We start from the raw sequence: 11,823 nt of genomic DNA, 5'->3' as shown, positions 1-11,823 counted from the left end.
ATCGCGAGACGCTGCGCTGCTTCACCTCCGGAGCTGCTCGCGCTCGACCCGCACCGCACGAGGCGCCCGTTAAGACTCACGGACTCGACCGGAGACGTTCCGAGGGTCATTAATTAACTGTTACTATTACTATTACTATTATTATTATTATTATGATGATTTAGTTTTAAATGTCCTGTACGGATTTAACTGCCCCGTTTCTCACATATATCTTTTTTTTTTGTAAACGGAGACGTTTCTTTTTCATCCTGACGGTTTTTTGAAGGCGTGTTTCCTGTTTTAATCTTGTGTTCAACAGCGGTCAGATTTTAAAAGGAAGAAAATAAAGAAAAAAGGTAAAAGAGGACAAAAACACGGAACGCGTGACCACCTCCGCCGCCTCTTTTCCCTCCTCGCGCGCAGTTTTGGCCGCGATGGACCGGCGGCTCCCGTTAATCAGGAGCGGAGGGGAAAGTGCGCGAGCTCACCGGAAACGAGCGAGAATGCACCTGCTCAACTAGACAAGGCGGTAAGTCTGGTGATTTTATTTGTACAAATTCGGTGTAAAAGTGTTGGAGCGACTTTATTTCAACAGGAAACATTCCGTATCTGTCCGTTTATCACACCGTAAATCACACGGAAACTTTAAACGCGTAAAGATGAAGCCCCGTTTCACGGGATCTGTTGTGTACCGTCTTGTGTTTAAAACCAACACACGAATGTTCACGTCAGAAGATTTTGTCTAGTTTGTCTCGAACACATGAGCTCTAGTGGATCTTACCAGGCAGATCGTGCGCGCGCTCACGGTTTGCGCTTTTATCACGCTCGCGCGCCGCTTCTTTCGCCTCAAATCTGTTCCTCGCGCTCTCTTTCGAACGGAGCGCGTGTTGGGATGTGCGGTAAAGCCAAAGAGCCGAAACACCAATTATATATAAAACAGTGAAAAAAGTAAATAATAAAGTAATGAGATGAAATGCATTTTGGGCATAATCTCTCTCTCTCTCTCTCTCTCTCTCTCTCTCTCTCTCTCTCTCCCTCTCTCTCTCTTCCTCCGTCTCTCTCTCTCTCTCTCTCTCTCTCGCTCTCTCTCTTCCTCCGTCTCTCTCTCTCTCTCTCTCTCTCTCTCTCTCTCTCTCTCTCCTTCTGGATGGTCTTATAGATTAATAGTGATCAACGATGATGTAATGTTTACGTTACTAAAAAATCTGTTATTTATTATTATTATTATTATTATTATTATTATTATTATTATTATTATTATTATTATTTTATACGTTTTATTACGACTTGTAGATTATTACAAATTAATCTGATGCGCGCTTGCAGCCACGGATGATTCTGTAGTGACCTGATCGGCACGGATGATTCTGATAGTGACCTGGACACACACACACACACACACACACACACACACACACACACACACACACACACACACACACACACGAACACACGCACACACTTTAATAATCTACGGTACAGTCATAATTACATACATGATGTGAGTGTAATTGTGTAGGTTAGTTGTGCGCGCTCTCCCTCTCTCTCTCTCTCACACACACACACACTCACACACATACATACACACATACACACACACACACACACACACACACACACACACATTTGCTCCCTAGTGGCCTTTGTGGGACAGAACAGGCCTTCTGCATGTTAATTGGTGCAGTAATGAGATCATGACCATGGCGTGTTGGAACTGTCTGCATTGACCAGCGTGCTTCGCTCCCTGCCCTTATCTGTTCTCTGTCACTGTGAATATCATGAAAAGCGGGATTCATTATTTTTGCATGAAAACTCGTAAGACACCCACACCATGCATGATGCGGAGACGGAGTGTGTGAACAGAACTCGCTTCTTGTTAAGAATTGTGCAGTTTGACCTGCAGACTAGACTTGTCTCTCGGTATACAGACAGGGACGCAAACACAGTCTTGTCTTTCATGGGGGCCTTGTGCGAACGCTTTGCTGTGCCTCTGGTGAGAGCAGCAGAGACAAAAGAAGAGAAAGAAAGAGAGAAGGGGATTGGGCTCTCTTCTTTACTCATCCAGAGGTGCAGCGTCTCTCTTTCAGATTCCTTTCACTGTGCTGTGTTTCATCTCGTCTTTATCTCATTTTCTTTTCTTTTCTTTTCTTTTCTTTTCTTTTCTTTTCTTTTCTTTTCTTTTCTTTTCTTTTTTTTTTTTCTTTTCTTTTCTTTTCTTTTCTTTTCTTTTTTTATGTGCAAGGCTGAATTACTGGTTCACAGAATATGAGGAGACCAGGTTGGTTGCTGTGGGTTGTTTTCTGACAGAGTGCGGTCTCGGGGTGGAACGTGTTCCCTGTGGGCTCTTTGCTTTTCACCTAGCACATGAGAGTGAGGCAGAGATTCTGGATCACACAGCAGAGGTTGAAATGCTGTCATCTTCAACTTCTCATCTCATCTTTTTCATTGTTCTATCTCCTCTCCGCTCGCTCCGGTCTCAGATTAAACCCGCTGCTGTTCGATTGCTACCTCCGTTTCACCCTCTCTCCCTCTCTCTCTCCCTCTCTCTCTCTCTCTCTCTCTCTCTACGAATCGGTGATGTTTCTCTTGCACAGTTTAATTGATCCCGAACCCTGCTTTGTATCAGAGACAGTCATGAATGCTTTATTCCACCTGGGCCTCCTTTCCTGCCATTCACTGAGATTTTGCCTGATTGACAGCCCATGACTCGGCTTCACCGCTCGCCCAAACAGCTTATTGACCGATTTGACTAAAGGATATGAGAAAAACATGTGAATCACATTATAAGGGGTTTGGAGAGCACTCGCCAGTGTATGATGTTCATGCATTCAAATTAAGAACAAGCACATTTTGGGAAAAGCAGTACATTGAAATTCATGTTCAAGTTACATTACTATTCCAGATAAACGTGAGCAATACTTATTTACTTATTTATTTATTTTGTGTAAGTGTGTCTGTAACCTTAAAGCAGTTGAAAGTGAGCGTCTCAGTATGTTAGTGTTAACAAAATGTTCTCTCAGTCTCTCTCTCTCTCTCTCTCTCTCTCTCTCTCTCTCTCTCTCTCTCTCTCTGTGTGTGTGTGTGTGTGTGTAAAGTTTAGAATGTGGCGCATAAGACAGGATAAGGTTTAGAGTTTGGATTCTAAATGAATGTATTGTATAAGTGATTATGGCACAAGCTTCTTATGTAATGTATATGCTGTGTCTGAAAAACTGTACCATACATTCAACTGTTTCTTGTAGAGAAGTAATGTCTCAGATTGAACAGCAGTTTTGCACAAAATAGAAATGACGCAGGGCCACTGAATGTCTCCACAATTAAAGAGTTCCCCTTCTGCTGTCCTACACAGTCAGAGCACTGAGCAGTTTAGCACTTTCCCTGTTTTAACATGCTAAACACATCATCTAATTAATTAATATATCATGACCTTCATTAGATGAGTCAGAGGATGATGTAGGGTGCAGAGTATAACGCATACAGGATGCAGACCTCAGAAATGTGGTTTATGACATATACAGTGTCGGGTGTGGTGTGTGTGTGTGGGCCAGTGTACTGTATAGTGTGCGTTGGGTGTACATCAGAGTGTAGTGTGTAATGTATAGTGTGTGGGTTACAGTGTAGTGTGTAATATGTAGTGTGCATTGGTCAGAGTGTAGTGTGTAATGTATAGTGTGTGGGTCAGGGTGTAGTGTGTAATGTATAGTGTGTGGGTCAGAGTGTAGTGTGTAATGTGTAGTGTGTGTTGGTCAGGGTGTAGTGAGTAATGTATAGTGTGTTGGTCAGAGTGTAGTGTGTAATGTATAGTGTGTTGGTCAGAGTGTAGTGTGTAATATATAGTGTGTGGGTCAGAGTGTAGTGAGTAATGTATAGTGTGTGGGTCAGAGTGTAGTGAGTAATGTATAGTGTGTGGGTCAGAGTATAGTGTGTAATGTGTAGTGTGTGGGTCAGAGTGTAGTGAGTAATGTATAGTGTGTGGGTCAGAGTGTAGTGTGTAATGTGTAGTGTGTGGGTCAGAGTGTAGTGTGTAATGTATAGTGTGTGGGTCAGAGTGTAGTGTGTAATGTATAGTGTGTGGGTCAGAGTGTGGTGAGTAATGTATAGTGTGTGTTGGTCAGGGTGTAGTGTGTAATGTATAGTGTGTGGGTCAGGGTGTAGTGTGTAATGTATAGTGTGTGTGGGTCAGAGTGTAGTGTGTAATGTATAGTGTGTTGGTCAGGGTGTAGTGTGTAATGTATAGTGTGTGGGTCAGAGTGTAGTGTGTAATGTATAGTGTGTTGGTCAGGGTGTAGTGTGTAATGTATAGTGTGTGGGTCAGGGTGTAGTGTGTAATGTATAGTGTGTGGGTCAGGGTGTAGTGTGTAATATATAGTGTGTGGGTCAGAGTGTAGTGTGCAATGTATAGTGTGTGGGTCAGAGTGTAGTGTGTAATATATAGGGTGTGGGTCAGTGTGTAGTGAGTAATGTATAGTGTGTTGGTCAGAGTGTAGTGAGTAATGTATAGTGTATGGGTCAGAGTGTAGTGTGTAATGTATAGTGTGTTGGTCAGAGTGTAGTGAGTAATGTATAGTGTGTGGGTCAGAGTGTAGTGAGTAATGTATAGTGTGTTGGTCAGAGTGTAGTGAGTAATGTATAGTGTGTGGGTCAGAGTGTAGTGTGTAATGTATAGTGTGTTGGTCAGAGTGTAGTGTGTAATGTATAGTGTGTGGGTCAGAGTGTAGTGTGTAATGTATAGTGTGTTGGTCAGAGTGTAGTGTGTAATGTATAGTGTGTGGGTCAGGGTGTAGTGTGTAATGTATAGTGTGTGGGTCAGGGTGTAGTGTGTAATATATAGTGTGTGGGTCAGGGTGTAGTGTGTAATGTATAGTGTGTGGGTCAGAGTGTAGTGTGTAATGTATAGTGTGTGGGTCAGAGTGTAGTGTGTAATGTATAGTGTGTGGGTCAGAGTGTAGTGAGTAATGTATAGTGTGTGGGTCAGAGTGTAGTGTGTAATGTATAGTGTGTTGGTCAGAGTGTAGTGAGTAATGTATAGTGTGTTGGTCAGAGTGTAGTGTGTAATGTATAGTGTGTTGGTCAGAGTGTAGTGTGTAATGTATAGTGTGTGGGTCAGAGTGTAGTGAGTAATGTATAGTGTGTTGGTCAGAGTGTAGTGTGTAATGTATAGTGTGTTGGTCAGAGTGTAGTGAGTAATGTATAGTGTGTGGGTCAGAGTGTAGTGAGTAATGTATAGTGTGTTGGTCAGAGTGTAGTGTGTAATGTATAGTGTGTTGGTCAGAGTGTAGTGAGTAATGTATAGTGTGTTGGTCAGAGTGTAGTGAGTAATGTATAGTGTGTTGGTCAGAGTGTAGTGTGTAATGTATAGTGTGTTGGTCAGAGTGTAGTGAGTAATGTATAGTGTGTGGGTCAGAGTGTAGTGAGTAATGTATAGTGTGTGGGTCAGAGTGTAGTGAGTAATGTATAGTGTGTGGGTCAGAGTGTAGTGAGTAATGTATAGTGTGTTGGTCAGAGTGTAGTGAGTAATGTATAGTGTGTTGGTCAGAGTGTAGTGTGTAATGTATAGTGTGTTGGTCAGAGTGTAGTGTGTAATGTATAGTGTGTGGGTCAGAGTGTAGTGAGTAATGTATAGTGTGTGGGTCAGAGTGTAGTGAGTAATGTATAGTGTGTTGGTCAGAGTGTAGTGTGTAATGTATAGTGTGTGGGTCAGAGTGTAGTGAGTAATGTATAGTGTGTTGGTCAGAGTGTAGTGTGTAATGTATAGTGTGTTGGTCAGAGTGTAGTGTGTAATGTATAGTGTGTGGGCCAGAGTGTAGTGTGTAATGTATAGTGTGTGGGTCAGAGTGTGTGGGTCAGAGTGTAGTGTGTAATGTATAGTGTGTGGGTCAGAGTGTAGTGAGTAATGTATAGTGTGTTGGTCAGAGTGTAGTGAGTAATGTATAGTGTGTGGGTCAGAGTGTAGTGTGTAATGTATAGTGTGTGGGTCAGAGTGTAGTGTGTAATGTATAGTGTGTGGGTCAGAGTGTAGTGAGTAATGTATAGTGTGTGGGTCAGAGTGTAGTGAGTAATGTATAGTGTGTTGGTCAGAGTGTAGTGTGTAATGTATAGTGTGTGGGTCAGAGTGTAGTGTGTAATGTATAGTGTGTTGGTCAGAGTGTAGTGAGTAATGTATAGTGTGTTGGTCAGAGTGTAGTGAGTAATGTATAGTGTGTTGGTCAGAGTGTAGTGTGTAATGTATAGTGTGTTGGTCAGAGTGTAGTGTGTAATGTATAGTGTGTGGGCCAGAGTGTAGTGTGTAATGTATAGTGTGTGGGTCAGAGTGTAGTGAGTAATGTATAGTGTGTGGGTCAGAGTGTAGTGTGTAATGTATAGTGTGTGGGTCAGAGTGTAGTGAGTAATGTATAGTGTGTTGGTCAGAGTGTAGTGAGTAATGTATAGTGTGTGGGTCAGAGTGTAGTGTGTAATGTGTGTAGTCCAGTTGTTTCTGGACTTACACTCTGCTCATTATTAAGTTTACACTGAATGATAAACTCTAATTAAGGATTTGACAAATAACTGATGAAAGAGAGCTGTGCAGTGATTACGGAACCACTGGAGCAGGTCCTGGTACTGGAGTGTGTAAGGTGCAGTTTAGAGTGTGACCGGTGTAGCAGTGCATAAGGAAAGCTAAGACAAATCATTTTGGCTGCGTGTTTTAAGTTATGGGGTGTTTTGTGGCAAGGCATCATATTTGTCTCTAATCAGACCGATTCATATTGCATTAGAAAATGCACAATGGGGTCATATAAGCTACACATCACAAGTCATGTCTGCTTATTTTAAATGTAACTTAGGGGCATTCATTTCCATATTTTATCTTTGATAAGAGCAGGAACATTTCATCAGTGTTGACCTGGAGGCTCTCAGTGAACAACACTCTTAGGAGATGTCTGCAAATTTAGCCTATAGTACAAGTGTAGTAAGTGTTGACTCTGTAATGGTCTCAGTCACTTTAACCCAATCACGCTGTCTCTGTGTAGCTTCAGGATAAAGAGAATTTGCTCTACTCTTTTATTATACAGCTTACTGCTTAAATAAGTGCAGCAATCAGTAGAAACTGAAGGTCAAAGTGAACTAGCTTTGTGGTAATCTGATCAAATCCGACAACTGGCAGTTAAAGGTCAGACTTGTGTTTCAGATTGTGTAAGTTGTGTTGTTGTCAGTAGCGTTGCTGCATCACAGCTTTCTCCAGTTCTAACCAAGTTTTGGCCAACCTACTGCTGGTAGCTGGATTGACTACACTAAATTGCCCCTAGCAACGAGTGAGAATGTGTGTGATAACCTTTGATGAACTTCCCTGCGTCCATTGCCATTGTATTCCCACCTTGTTCCCGGTATTCCCAGGACAGGCTCTGGATCCACTACGGCTTTGACCAGGATTAATGCTGCTTTCTACTGCTAATGCTTTCTCCAGAGATCTCTTGTTTCCTCTAGCCTACGAAAAACATGTTTGTATTTGGATTGGAAATTTTATTGATGCCCCTAGGGATAAAAATAAGTGTGTATGTGTGTGTCTGTGCCTGTGTGTGTGTGTGTGAAATGACTGTGTGAATTTCTCCAATTATTTTATCATTTGTTTCAGTACATCAAAATGCAAAGAAAGTGTAGTCTTGATGTATCGCCTTGCTTGCAGTTGGCTGATCAAATAACCTACAACGAGAGTGAAAGGCATTGCGCTTATAGGTCACATAATGATGTCAAGGAAAGAGCTATTTGGATTGCGTGAGTGTGTGTGTGCTAAATACAGAGAGACTTGCGCAATCTTTAACAAGCAGCAGTCTGCTGTTTATTGTCCTTGAAATGATGTGTGTGTGTGTTAGAGAGATAGAAATGCCATCGTATGAGTGTGTCGTGCACATGTGTGCTGTTGTCAATTTGTACAGTTATATGTGCGTGATGAAGTGTGTTTAAGTGTGTGTATTAGCGAGGGGGTGGTGAGGTTGAGTTTGAGCATAAGAAGCCCGTAGCTCTGAAGGAACAGCGAGTCACACTCCTGAGGCTCACAGACAAACTAATTCACTTATTGACAGCTCCTGCATGTCTCACTGACTTTGTAAAATGAACAATTGATCAGACTTTCTCTCTTTCGCTCCACTTATCCATCTCTCTCCCTCTCTCTCTTTCTCCCTCATTCACCTTTCGGCCTCTCGATCTGCACGCCCGGCACGTTCGGTCATTAATATAATTACAGAGCGGTGTGTGGCTGGCGGGTCGTTAGTGAGTGCGAAATAATTGGTGTGTTTTGACCCAGACGGCCACGTCGGCATCGGAGAGCTGAGCCTAGGCAGCACGATGAGCACGGATGATCACAGCTTTGACACTTTCCTAGAAGAAGCGGGGTGGCAGAAATACAAGTGGAGAGAAAGCGAGAAAGAGAGAAGGAGAGAGAGAGAGAGACATGGCCTGAACAGAACTCGAGAGCAATCTTTGACAAGCTCGAACCGATCCCCCGCCACGGCTCTCACTGAAAATCAAAGGCGCCTGAGTGTGATGTTTGTTTGTTTTCCATTAATCATCATTTGAACCCAAAGTGTGATTAAGGCACTTTGTTTTTCATGGACAGCGAAGCAGAGAGGTGTGTCTTTTTTAAACCAAGCACATTGATTACATCACTAATCATTAATCTGATCTCAGATCTCAGAGTCTGTAGATGTTTCACTTAGACCTGATCAGCAGAAACAGATTATAATTACACATACACACACACACACACACACACACACACATCAACACCAAAGACTATGTAGGAACAATAAATAGGCTATGCAGACAATATAACAATGTGTGTGTGTGACAGTGTGTGACTGCTTTAGGCCTGATGTCTGGACTGAAGTTTCCCCACAGCAACTCAAATTACTGCATTTTGTCTGTGCATAAATTAGGACTCACATTTGGTTAGCAGCGTAAAACCCAACGAAGCTGTGTGTTTGTATTATTTTTTTATTTTGTCATATAAACAGTTTCCTGGCTAGAAAATGTCATTTGAGGTGTATATGGATCTTTTTAATACAGTAGGATGTTACATATTTTTATGTTTTTACACACAGTTAAACAAAAAGTTTTCGTATTTTGCACATTATGTCTAGGATTTTTTTAAAAACTTAATTTATTCCGACATGTGATTCCTAAACGATTCGTTCGTTTTCACAAGCGATTCTTACAAACGATTCATTTGTCCGTGTTTGATACATACTGTACGCGCATGCGATTCTTATACGCGAATCATTTATCTGTGATTGTAGAATATCGTCGAACATTAATTCTAGTCAGAAATTTTCTGATGGGATTTTTCTTGTATGAATAATTCCCCTGGTTCATATTTGATTCAGATATTGTACACAATATTGTACACAATATTGTTCACATGGGAGACCCTTATGCCCATACGTGAAAACCCCAAAAATCTGGTAATATTACAGTCAGACACTGATACAGACTACTAGACTCTTACGCTGGTTTAGTTGACCAGTTGAGTCATGTTAGATGAGTGATCTTTAAAAAACAAATGAGACATAAACCTACATCTGTAAAGTACTTCAGTGAAGAAACTAATTTTCTGTTTATTTCTGTAATTGCCATCGGTGCACAAGCCTGGCTCTCTTTCCCTTTGTGAACGTGTTGGTGATGTTGGTGCAATCTGTCACTGAGGTAGACTATCCACAGGAGCCTGATACTCCTCCTGAGGGTCACCCATGAGCGATGAAACTTTTGGCACCCGAGCTGACCTAACACACGCTGGCGATCTTCCCGGGGTGAGACTCGGCCAATTGCGCCTCACGTAAGTGAGCTTTGGACGAGCCCTCGGTCACAGGGCTCCAGGCGCGCAGCTTTGTTTTATGACTCATACAAAAAGTCATATAAAATATAATTATTCTGCACACAGGCCAAGAGGGCACTCGTAACGTCTGAGGGCGAAAAGACGGAAGCTCGAGTGCCCTTGTGGTCTATTTATGCGCGTTTCTGATGAGAGCGATGAAATAGGACGAGGAAGGCTGTTTTTCTTTTTTAAACAAGTTGGTACAATACAGAGCTTCTGTCTGCTTCTTCAAAACGGTAAGAAGTACAGAGTCATGACAATCCCCTGGAGTTGAGACGGAAGAATGGAGGAAATTAATTAGATTCATTGCACATCTTTCGATACAGGTCTACTGCGCTAACATAATTATTTATCCATTCAGCTTGAGTAAGAGCTCAAACACAGTAATACCTCAGAACAACAAGAGCAGTCGAGCAGGTCAGAGTAAAACCTCCCTGTCACTGCAGTTATCCTGCGTTTTCCTGTTCAACCCAGACACTGATGTGGTCTTCTGCCACAGTAGCACATCCTGTTTAACCTTCGACACCTCATTTGTTATTTGCATCGCCGTAGCCTTCCTGTCGTCTCGAACAAGCCTGGCCGTTTATCATCAATAAGACGGTTCCACTTACGTATCTGCTGCGTGTTTGTCGTGCGTGTCGTTCTACACAAACAGCTGCTTCTGTGTGCGAATCTCAGGAGATTTCTGAAATGCTCAAACCAACATCCAAGCCAAAATCACAGAGGTCACAGTTTTCCACCATTAAGTTAAGATCTGTGTCTTAATCTGTGACTTCATGGCTTTATGTATCACGCCGCTGCCACATCATCGTCCGAATTAGATATGAACTACAAGAACGAGCAGCCGTACAAATGATGTGAGGTGTGTGTGGAGTAAACGTACAAGAAGGTAGGACAGAAAGAGGTGAAATCACTAGTGACTAATCACTGAGCCTGTGATTCTCTCACTAGTTTCATTAGAGGCTTGCTGTAGGTGTGTTGTGATGTGTAAATGAGCTGACGCAGGTCTGACAAAGCAGAGTGAAACGTCTCCTCCATGTGACGAGGCTCTCTCGCTCTCTCTCTCACACACACACACACACACACACACACACACACACAGAGTTTGCAGGCCATAGTGCATTGATGTTGTTTATTGGTTAATGACTCCAGAGGTCTCATGGAGCATTTCATATGCACAACAGCTCAGTGTACTCAGAAATCAATCTTACTTTGTGGTTATAAGCTTGTGTTTGACTTTCATCCCTCCAGCGTTGAGGGAAGGTGATGGATGAGGCTCGAGCTGGACTGAACATCTGATGGGTTTGTGGCAATCCACGGGGTTTAGGAGCCCAAGTCTGAGCTGTATTAGTGCACAGCAAGGTCGACATGGTCGGTAAATGGGGTTGTAAAGCCCCAGGACTGTGTGTGTGTGTGTGTGTGTGTGTGTGTGTGTGTGTGTGTGGCTGTGGCTGTGTCGGGATTCGTAATAGTGCTGATATAGCTGCTGGGAAGAGAAGTTTATTAGCCTGTTAGTGCTAGTGTCTCAGTCTGCTCATAAAGAAACAGCAACCCAGAGCTCACACACTCACTTGCACACACACACACACACACACACACACACAGAACTAATAGAATGGTGAAGCGTGAAAAAGAGGAAAAATTGAACACGTTACAGCTCATTGTTTTGTATCCTCTGATGTGGAACGTGTGATATTTGCAAACGGTGTGTATTAATAAGCTAAATAAAAAAAGTTTGAACCGTGGAGGGCAAAAACCATGACATACCACCAGGGGGCACTGCAACACACACACACACACACACACACACACACATTCAAGAAAAGGGTTTTACTCATATTGCAACCTTCCAGCAAACAAGGTCATTGTACAAACATATACACAAATAATAAAAGGATGCTGTAAAAAATAGGATGTGTTTGTGTCCCGGCTTTGTGGAGATGCTCTTAAGTGCGCTCTCACAAACACACACATGACACAACACAACACAAATACAA

At 42.5% G+C, this 11,823-nt stretch overlaps 1 protein-coding gene across 1 annotated transcript in view; it reads left to right on the top strand.

Annotated features, from left to right (window-relative positions):
- The window catches only part of tafa4b (TAFA chemokine like family member 4b), a 38,030-nt gene continuing 26,207 nt past the window's right edge, over positions 1 to 11,823 (top strand). Inside the window, exons 1-2 of the mRNA XM_060858417.1 lie at positions 1 to 105; positions 299 to 508. The gene's annotated coding sequence lies outside the window, so the exon portion shown is untranslated. The remainder of the gene's footprint in view (positions 106 to 298; positions 509 to 11,823) is intronic.

This window comes from Tachysurus vachellii, chromosome 22, assembly GCF_030014155.1.
Source record: "Tachysurus vachellii isolate PV-2020 chromosome 22, HZAU_Pvac_v1, whole genome shotgun sequence".
In the NCBI taxonomy this organism is placed as follows: domain Eukaryota; kingdom Metazoa; phylum Chordata; class Actinopteri; order Siluriformes; family Bagridae; genus Tachysurus; species Tachysurus vachellii.
The sequence above is the reverse complement of the archived record's forward strand: the minus strand, read 5'-3'. Positions and strand labels throughout refer to the sequence as shown.